The sequence below is a fragment of the Thalassophryne amazonica genome, chromosome 16, assembly GCF_902500255.1.
Source record: "Thalassophryne amazonica chromosome 16, fThaAma1.1, whole genome shotgun sequence".
Classification (NCBI taxonomy): domain Eukaryota; kingdom Metazoa; phylum Chordata; class Actinopteri; order Batrachoidiformes; family Batrachoididae; genus Thalassophryne; species Thalassophryne amazonica.
Window position 1 is genome coordinate 17,298,601 of NC_047118.1, and position 11,197 is coordinate 17,309,797.

The window sequence follows — 11,197 nt, forward strand, 5'->3', positions numbered from 1 at the left end:
TGAATTACAATAGTCCAGCCTAGAGGAAATAAATGCATGAATTAGTTTTTCAGCATCACTCTGAGACAAGACCTTTCTGATTTTAGAGATATTGCGTAAATGCAAAAAAGCAGTCCTACATATTTGTTTAATATGCGCTTTGAATGACATATCCTGATCAAAAATGACTCCAAGATTTCTCACAGTATTACTAGAGGTCAGGGTAATGCCATCCAGAGTAAGGATCTGGTTAGACACCATGTTTCTAAGATTTGTGGGGCCAAGTACAATAACTTCAGTTTTATCTGAGTTTAAAAGCAGGAAATTAGAGGTCATCCATGTCTTTATGTCTGTAAGACAATCCTGCAGTTTAGCTAATTGGTGTGTGTCCTCTGGCTTCATGGATAGATAAAGCTGGGTATCATCTGCGTAACAATGAAAATTTAAGCAATACCGTCTAATAATACTGCCTAAGGGAAGCATGTATAAAGTGAATAAAATTGGTCCTAGCACAGAACCTTGTGGAACTCCATAATTAACTTTAGTCTGTGAAGAAGATTCCCCATTTACATGAACAAATTGTAATCTATTAGACAAATATGATTCAAACCACCGCAGCGCAGTGCCTTTAATACCTATGGCATGCTCTAATCTCTGTAATAAAATTTTATGGTCAACAGTATCAAAAGCAGCACTGAGGTCTAACAGAACAAGCACAGAGATGAGTCCACTGTCCGAGGCCATAAGAAGATCATTTGTAACCTTCACTAATGCTGTTTCTGTACTATGATGAATTCTAAAACCTGACTGAAACTCTTCAAATAGACCATTCCTCTGCAGATGATCAGTTAGCTGTTTTACAACTACCCTTTCAAGAATTTCTGAGAGAAAAGGAAGGTTGGAGATTGGCCTATAATTAGCTAAGATAGCTGGGTCAAGTGATGGCTTTTTAAGTAATGGTTTAATTACTGCCACCTTAAAAGCCTGTGGTACATAGCCAACTAACAAAGATAGATTGATCATATTTAAGATCGAAGCATTAAATAATGGTAGGGCTTCCTTGAGCAGCCTGGTAGGAATGGGGTCTAATAAACATGTTGATGGTTTGGATGAAGTAACTAATGAAAATAACTCAGACAGAACAATCGGAGAGAAAGAGTCTAACCAAATACCGGCATCACTGAAAGCAGCCAAAGATAACGATACGTCTTTGGGTTGGTTAGGAGTAATTTTTTCTCTAATAGTTAAAATTTTGTTAGCAAAGAAAGTCATGAAGTCATTACTAGTTAAAGTTAATGGAATACTCAGCTCAATAGAGCTCTGACTCTTTGTCAGCCTGGCTACAGTGCTGAAAAGAAACCTGGGGTTGTTCTTATTTTCTTCAATTAGTGATGAGTAGAAAGATGTCCTAGCTTTACGGAGGGCTTTTTTTTATAGAGCAACAAACTCTTTTTCCAGGCTAAGTGAAGATCTTCTAAATTAGTGAGACGCCATTTCCTCTCCAACTTACGGGTTATCTGCTTTAAGCTATGAGTTTGTGAGTTATACCACGGAGTCAGGGCACTTCTGATTTAAAGCTCTCTTTTTTAGAGGAGCTACAGCATCCAAAGTTGTCTTCAATGAGGATGTAAAACTACTGACGAGATACTCTATCTCACTTACAGAGTTTAGGTAGCTACTCTGCACTGTGTTGGTATATGGCATTAGAGAACATAAAGAAGGAATCATATCCTTAAACCTAGTTACAGCGCTTTCTGAAAGACTTCTAGTGTAATGAAACTTATTCCCCACTGCTGGGTAGTCCATCAGAGTAAATGTAAATGTTATTAAGAAATGATCAGACAGAAGGGAGTTTTCAGGGAATACTGTTAAGTCTTCTATTTCCATACCATAAGTCAGAACAAGATCTAAGATATGATAAAGTGGTGGGTGGACTCATTTACTTTTTGAGCAAAGCCAATAGAGTCTAATAATAGATTAAATGCAGTGTTGAGGCTGTCATTCTCAGCATCTGTGTGGATGTTAAAATCGCCCACTATAATTATCTTATCTGAGCTAAGCACTAAGTCAGACAAAAGGTCTGAAAATTCACAGAGAAACTCACAGTAACGACCAGGTGGACGATAGATAATAACAAATAAAACTGTTTTTTGGGACTTCCAATTTGGATGGACAAGACTAAGAGTCAAGCTTTCAAATGAATTAAAGCTCTGTCTGGGTTTTGATTAATTAATAAGCTGGAATGGAAGATTGCTGCTAATCCTCCGCCCCGGCCCGTGCTACGAGCATTCTGACAGTTAGTGTGACTCGGGGGTGTTGACTCATTTAAACTAACATATTCATCCTGCTGTAACCAGGTTTCTGTAAGGCAAAATAAATCAATATGTTGATCAATTATTATATCATTTACCAACAGGACTTAGAAGAGAGAGACCTAATGTTTAATAGACCACATTAACTGTTTTAGTCTGTGGTGCAGTGAAGGTGCTATATTATTTTTTCTTTTTGAATTTTTATGCTTAAATAGATTTTTGCTGGTTATTGGTAGTCTGGGAGCAGGCACCGTCTCTACAGGGATGGGGTAATGAGGGGGATGGCAGGGGGAGGAGAAGCTGCAGAGAGGTGTGTAAGACTACAACTCTGCTTCCTGGTCCCAACCCTGGATAGTCACGGTTTGGAGGATTAAGAAAATTGGCCAGATTTCTAGAAATGAGAGCTGCTCCATCCAAAGTGGGATGGATGCCGTCTCTCCTAACAAGACCAGGTTTTCCCCAGAAGCTTTGCCAATATCTATGAAGCCACCTCATTTTTGGACACCACTCAGACAGCCAGCAATTCAGGGAGAACATGCGGCTAAACATGTCACTCCCGGTCTGATTGGGGAGGGGCCCAGAGAAACTACAGAGTCCGACATTGTTTTTGCAAAGTTACACACCGATTTAATGTTAATTTTAGTGACCTCCGATTGGCGTAACCGGGTGTCATTACTGCCGACGTGAATTACAATCTTACCAAATTTACGCTTAGCCTTAGCCAGCAGTTTTCAAATTTCCTCAATGTCGCCTGCTCTGGCCCCCGGAAGACAATTGACTATGGTTGCTGGTGTCGCTAACTTCACATTTCGCAAAACAGAGTCGCCAATAACCAGAGTTGATCCTCGGCGGGTGTGTCGTCGAGTGGGGAAAACGGTTAGAGATGTGAACCGGGTTGGCGATGTACACGGGCTTCTGTTTAGGGATTACGCTTCCTCCTCACAGTCACCCAGTCGGCCTGCTTTCCTCCGGCTGCTCGGGAGCGATCTGCCAGGGGGAAACTACGGCGGCTAAGCTACCTTGGTCCGCACCGACTACAGGGGCCTGGCTAGCTAGTAGATCTTTCCACGGTGCGGAGCCGAGTCTCCAATTCGCCCAGCCTGGCCTCCAAAGCTACGAATAAGCTAACTTATTACAAGTACCGTTACTGCTAAAGGAGGCCGAGGAATAACTAAACATTTCACACCCAGAGCAGAAAAGTGCGGGAGAGACAGGAGAAGCCGCCATGCTAAATCGGCTAAGAGCTAGTATCTACGCTAAGCTAGCGGATTCCTAAAACACGCAAAGTGAATAATGTGTAAATAATTAGAGGGATTCAGCAGAAGGAGTGCTTTATGTAAGCACGTAAAGATTACACTGGGAAACAAATCGTAATCTAGATAACTAGATCAATCTAACTGCGCAGATTAAACAGCTAACAGATACAGAAAACCCACCGCTGTGCTCCGGAACAGGAAGTGATACAATACCGCCAGTGAAGCCAACCACCAATGAAGACCATATTTATATTGTGTGACAATAAGCCTCTGGTCAAGGATTTTTAATGTGATTGACTCTTTTAATCTCACGCAGTGGGTTAGTAGTCCACGCATGAAAGGGGCATACATTAGATCTTATTCTTTCTTTTGGCCTCAGTGTTCAAGTCGAGGAGATATGACTGTCAGATCTCGGATCATCTGCCGATTTTATTCAACTTAGCTTCCAGGCTCAGTGGAAAACGTGACCTTTCTGTGCGCACAAGTGCGCGTTAAACTCCAGTCTGTGGAGCAATTTACGAGTGCATTTCTGGCCACTGTGCCCCTCTCACTTCGTGACCCGAGTGCTTTGAACTGTGGGAGCTTCTTATTTTATTTAATTCTGTCTGCACAGAAGCGCTAGACTCTGTTGCGCCATTTGTGACCAAGCGCTCCAGGTCTGCGTCGGATCCGTGGCACAATGAGACTACTCGTGCGCGCAGAGCGAATGCAAGGCGAGCGAGCGTAAATGGAAGAAGGACCATTTGCATGTTTCCCTGGGAATATTTCGAGACTGTCTTGTGGATTACCAAGAAGCGGTGTAAGTCAGCAAAAGCCCAGTTTGTGTCAAATTTTATTGCAAATAACACTCAAGGCCTCAGGTCCTTTTTAATGTACTGAATCGTCTGATTAACCCAGAATCTAAATCTGGTCTTGTGCTGTCTGACTCACGTGTGGACAGCTTTTTGTCATTGCTTTGGTGAAAAAGTAGCACAAATCGGGCTTCGATCTCAGTGTCTTACTCTAATGATTTTAATTTAAACACTGAGGCACTTCGGCCTTTGCTGAGTTTAGCCTCTAACTTTAACTGAATTGCCAAGTGGTTCAGCAATTAAGATTTTTTGACAGACAAGAACATGCTCACGAAAAATACGATACTACGCACCAACACGCATTATTAAGAAACTTATTCAGATGCGTTAAGTCACATTAAGAATGTCGGAATGTGCCAAGAATGACGCAAATATGACATTCATAACGCATCCTGCCTAAGTGTAAGCGCAGCATACGCATCACATACTCAGTATCGAATCACCACCAAAGTATCATGTCCCAATACACGAGCATTAGTCCAGCCCAACAGTTACATCAGTAGACAAATTCATTTTTGTTTCTTCCAGAGGAGCATATGGTCCTGTGCATATGCCTGCACAGCACATGGTGCTCATTTCAATGGACCTGAGATACAGTCTATCTCCATCCAGAGACAGAGGGGGGCGGGAGGAATTCTAATTCTGCAAACTTATTCCAGGAAATTCATAGCTAGTATCCTAAAGAGTGTGTCACCTCACAAACATCATTAATTCTGCAAGGAGAGAGCATGAGAAAGAAAGAAAGAGATGGCTGCCTGCAAATGCATCATCTTGAAGTGATTAAGCTGCATGTTGCAAAACACCACCACGGTGCTAAATGTTAGAAATGTATGAAAGGGGAGTTGTGGGTGTTAAGGACAGAGTGAAAGCAAAGGTTGATAACATGGCTTCAGACTGAAAACTCCAGAGTCGCAGCTCTTTTGAACATACCACCATGACGCAGCTGTGTACGTCTCTTTCCAGACAGACAGACAGACAGACAGACAGACAGACAACGCGCCATGAGTCATGCAGGCATGACTCCCACTGAAATTCTCACATGCCAGCCAGTCAACACAGCCCAGTCTAGATGGTCCACCTGCCCCAGCGGAGCTGCGCCCATCTCACTCTCGATATCATATACTGTCAGTGGGATAAAGTTGGAGAAGACACAGAGGATGAGCACCATCGCACATTCAGCTCAACTAGTGTAGTCACCTCCGCTACCCGTGACCCTCCACCTCCATGCCATCGGGTTTCAGGAATACAAACCAGGACGAGCCATGTGCTCTCAAGTTCAGTCTGCCAAAATAACTCAGCAGTTTCTAATATGATACAGTACGTAGCCCGTTTGACTTCGCTCTGCTCAGGTACTGTGTGAGGGCATCAGCCATGCGCGGGGCGGCCTTTATAATGTCAACAGAGTGCAATTTTTAAAAACATGAGAGCAATGCAGTTTTCAACCCTTGATGATTCAAAGTCTAACCTTCAGGTGCCGGTTTCGGAGAAACCTGTGCCCCTTTGTGACCGCCGGTGAGTCATTTTGAGTCACTGCCTGACAAACGCCACAGCAGAGGGAAAACATCCGAGAAAGAAATACCCTGATGGAGAGTGAGGAGAGGCCAAGAAAGCATGTACTGTGTGCTGCTCTTTTCATCCGTGTTTTCTAAGTGAATTATGCAACTTTGGTAGAAAGCAGTTATATTTCTGCTGAAAAGGAACTACTGTATTTTCCAGAGTATGTCACTTTTGTTCGTTTTTTTTTATTTTTTTTATTTAAGCTAGTCTGAGATCCTTATACTCTGGTGCAACTTATATACTGAAAAATCATGCATTCATTATTAACAATAAAAAAAAAAAAAAAAATTTATAGGGCATCTGAGGAACCAACACACTAAAGAAAAACAACCATAAAAAGTACACTACAACAATGCACAAAAATCTCAAAATAAAGAGCTGATAATACAGAAAAAAGGCACAAATTACATACGTTTGTTTTTTCTTCGTCTCTTCAAGGGGCATTTTTCAACAGGTGCAATTTGTAGTCCACAAACTAGTATGTAATTCATAGAAACAGTCATAACTAGAGCACTGCTCTCATAGAGCGCAAACCTCCGGCAACACTAATTTGAATTCCACTAATTTTTACCTTGGATTTTTTTTTTTTTTTTTTTTTTTGGTGAAAGTCCTGTTAGAATTGGCTTTTCATAAACTAAACTATAATACAAATTCTAATCCAGTCACATTTTTTCTGCAAATCTGACTGGTTAATCGGGTGAGATTTCAGGCTGTATAATATCGGGGTAACGGTGGCAAAATATTTGACCGTTTCACATTTGGATGTATTACTCCACGCCCTGACCAGTGTTCTGATGAGATGTCATTCCTGTTGACAGGGCAGCCCTCCGCGCAACTGCGCATGCATCAGCAATATTGTTGGGATGTGGAACTGTCGATTAATGTGACAAGATGCACAATTCGACAGAACACCGGCTGCACGCGCCACTACGCTGATGTCATAATGGGGCTGTTAGCTGAGAGCGAGAGAAAGTCGTGTACCGACAATGACACCAAAATGGGTGAATTTAAGCTACCATACGAAAGTATTGATATGGATTCTGACACAGAATTACCGTTTCACATTTGATGGATTTTCACATTTGATGGATTACCCCGCGCCCTGACCACTGTTGGAGCGACGCTGCCTCACGGTGAGCCTTGCTGACCAATTTACCTACAGAAAAATAAACCGTGCAAATGCTGGAATTGGATTAGAATGGGGATAACCCCCTTGTGTCTGATGATTTGCGGAAAAAATTCCTTTTTACCTGCTCCGCTAAAACTTCGCCGGTAAAGCTTAATTTGCAACCCTATAACCAGCATGAGTGTCTGCAAATCATCAGACACAACAGGGTTATTCCCTAAATATAGATCAAAAGGGCTTTTCAATGTTGAAATCAAATATCCGCCAAATCCACAATACAGATCAGACAGGGATCAAACTTTGTCTATTCACTGAGAGTGCCAGTTTGCACATCACTGTCACAAATGAGAGTGACTGGGGCACTTTTGATTGAGATATAATGCAAAATATACACCAAATGGGCTTTTCAATATTAAATTCAAATGTCCACAAAATCCACAATCCAGATCAGATTCGGATCAAACTTTGTCAGGTGATAGTGAGTGCCAGTCTGCACCTCACTTTTAAACAGGAGAGTGATTGGGGCACACTTGATTATGATATAATGTGAAATATACAGTAAATGGGGTTTTCAATGTTAAATTTAAATGGCCACAAAATTTAAAATCTGGATCGGATCCGGATCAAACTTTGGCAGTCGATAAAGGATACCATCCTACATAATGTTCTCAAATATGAAAGAAATTTGATCCCTTTTGACAGAGTTATGAATTTTTGAAAATTCGTTCAATGTTAAAGGATAGGGATATTTCCAGTTTTCCAAGATTTTTCCTAACTTTGACCTATGACCTTGAAAATTGAATCAGTTCTTGCCTACCAGGATATGAATCCTCTGTTTTAAAAAAAATGAGAATATGAAATATGTTACGAAAAATTGCGGGCTACAGACTGTTCAGAAAGACAAAAACAAACGGCTGAAAATGTAACCACCACCCAACTTTGTTTGGCGGAGGTAAAAAGGAAGTGACATGGAAATGATGCTGAGAAGGAAGATGACAAGCACAGCTGAGGTCATGGTGTCACACACTGCATGGCATTTCAACATGTGATTTAAGCTTATTCATTTTCCCAGAATTAGTCAAACTACAGCTCTGTTTACATTACCAGCTGAAGTGACCTGAATTTACTTTTTAGTTTTTTTCCGCATGTGACACACACCCGACTTTTTTTTTTTTTTTGCAATGTGTGCATGAGAATGAACAAATCAATACACATCATTTGAGCTACAGTCACAAGACCAGCTCAAGTAACCTGAATTTGATCGCTTACCAGATCTGATTTTGTTTTTCCTGGATGGTTAACATTTATACTTGTCAGTGATGTAAACCTTGTACCACAGTTCTTCACGGCAGCTACTTCCTCACAGATCAGATGCATGTTACATCTGAAACAAATCTAAAGACAAAGCCCAAATCAAAAGCAATATAAAAATGAACGAAAGCACCACACTAATACAGCGCAAACCTCTGCCAACACTAGTTTCCAATTCATTTTTACCTTGGAAAAAATTTAAGATCAAAGTCCTGTTAGAAATGGCTTTTATAAGCTAAAATATAATACAAAATACAGATCAAAAGGGCTTTTCAATGTTAAAATCAAACACCCACTAAATCCGCAATACGGATCAGATAGGGATCAAACTTGGTGTATTCATTGAGAGTGCCAGTTTGCACCTCATTGTCATAAATGAGAGTGATTGAGGCACTTTGGATTGAGATATAATAAACAATGTACACCAAATGGGCTTTTCAATATTAACTTAAATATCCACAAAATACACAATCCGGATCAGATCCAGATCAAACTTTGTCAGGTGATAGTGAGTGCCAGTCTGCACCTCATTTTCAAATATGAGAGTGATTGGGGCACATTTGTTTAAGATATAATGTAAAATATACATTAAATGGGGTTTTCAATACTAAATTTAAATGGCCACAAAACCTGTAATCCGGCTCAGATTCAAAAAGATACTATCCTACGTAACGCTCTCAAGTACGAAAAAAATTCGATCTTCCTTGAGAGTTATGAATTTTTGAAAATTCGTCCAATATTAAAGGATAGGGATCTTTGCAATTTTCCAAGATTTTTTTTCTGATTTTGAACTTTAAAACTGAATCAGTTCTTGCCTATCAGGATATGAATTCTCTATAAAAAAAATTTCATAAGGATATATGTAAAATTGTGGGTTACAGGCTGTTTACAAAAGCAAATCTGGGTGAAAACATAAGTTATTTGGTTTGTTCACACCGCTCGGAGAAGATCACATCTGACTGTTCTCACTATTTTCACAGCAGTGACATCACCAGAAATTTGGCTTAATTCTGATGTAGGGCCATGTACAATATGCAACTGTGTTTACATTATCACCTGAAGTGTGCTGTATCACTTTTTTCCCCTTGCATATGTGATGCTGTGTCTGGACAGTTTGCTTTCACTTTGTAGATGGACTGTGCCTGATCTGCCTTTTCTCATAATGGCCAAGTTCAGAGAGTTGGCATGAATCAGATTTAGGACCACATGTATGCAAGCTGCCCAAATCCAGCATGAGGAGGGAGGAAAGAGAGAAAAAAATAAAATCACACTTGTAAAAACGTCACACTAATGGATGGCCAAAATAAATAAATAAATAATCATAGAGCACATCTGAGACAGAGTCTCTTCACCCAAAGCAATCAAATGAATTAATGGGATTATTAAATGATAAAGGTAAACCCTCTTAAATCATTCTACAGTCAGTTTTAAGTAGAAACAAGGCGAAATTCCGTGACGCTTTGAAATGTCCAATGCGCAGTGAACGCATCAGCTAGTGCCCCATTTAGCTGCGGGGCTTCCACCGCCTTTTATGATGTAATCTTGCTGAATTTATGTGGAAATGATTGTTGTACTAAAGCTTCAAATATCTGTCACTGAGATAGATGATGACTGGTGTGCAGTTTGAAGCAGAAATGAAGTGTTAATTTGTGAACAATCAGGGGGACTGATTTTTAGGGGCGGACCATTCGGTCTGCAACACTGGGAACCTTCTATTTTGGAAACACTGCACATAAGTAGATATAAAATAATAATACAAACATAAAGAGATAAGAAACACCCCCACATCACTCACATACAATACAAATAATACATAAATTTATAGATTCAGAAAACTTCAGCCTTTAATGTGAACACAACCTAGGCTCTAGCAGCATCTTCCCATTTGAGATGTTAAAACCAATAAATCTTATTCACACGAATAGAATCTTTAAAGAAATTGGGGACGGGGGCAGGCATGCTTCTTGGCTCTATTTTAATATCTCCAGGATATTAAACAAAAATCTGATCTCCCCTCAGGTAGAGACCCAATCAGGTGAACCCTGAAACTCCAACCAGGGGCAGCTGGGAAAGCTGTCGTGGATAATTTCCTGAGATTTTCACAGATACTCAAAGCGTGTTCCCAAAGCATTCCCGTCACATTCCCTCAGACCTCGATCACGACGCAAGAGCGCTTCCTCCTCACGAAACGAGGACACACAACTTACGCTCAGAACGAGCAGCTCAGATGATCTCCAGCGGTGGGAAAAACCAAGAGGCAGATGACAGATTCGTCACATCATCCTGACAGCGGCACAGGAATAAACGCGCTCGTTTTTATCCGCCCCGCAGCCCGGCGCTCCGGCGTTAAACCTGCCTGCTCCACACCGGGTTGGCTGTGGCCCCTAACGTGGCTCCTGTCCGGTTCTGTACTTCCCGCCTGCGGTCACAGCGTTCCCACTGTGCTCCATGGATCGACCTGGGCTAAGTTTGTGCCGGTTGCAGCCTTTGCTTTGGCGGAGAGAGTCTCAGCCCCGCCCTGGACTGAAGGCCGACTGTGACGGGGGCGGATCCCGCCGCCAGCAGCAACCAATCGGCGTGGACGCTGGGAGGCGCTGTTTGTCCTGGGTCGTGGCCGTGACTAAGCGAATATCGTCTACCAGGGATCTGTCCACAAACTACTCTCAAAAATAAAACCTTTCTTTTATAATGCTTCAGATTTTTTATTACTCTTGTATGTGGAGTATATGTCGAGAAAAAGAGAGATAAACATAAAACGCTGGCTAAATCAGACCGTTTCTAGCACTTTAATATGTACTGTCGATG

The 11,197-nt window shown here is 41.3% G+C and overlaps 1 protein-coding gene across 3 annotated transcripts in view; it reads right to left on the minus strand.

The window, feature by feature from the left end:
* rhbdf1a (rhomboid 5 homolog 1a (Drosophila)) overlaps positions 1–10,988 on the minus strand; it is a 117,077-nt gene extending 106,089 nt beyond the window's left edge. Inside the window, exon 1 of one of the 3 annotated variants that reach the window (XM_034189732.1) lies at positions 10,600–10,988. The gene's annotated coding sequence lies outside the window, so the exon portion shown is untranslated. The remainder of the gene's footprint in view (positions 1–10,599) is intronic. The other 2 variants (XM_034189731.1, XM_034189733.1) reach the window with 2 other exon arrangements.
* Between the last annotated feature and the right edge of the window lie 209 nt (positions 10,989–11,197).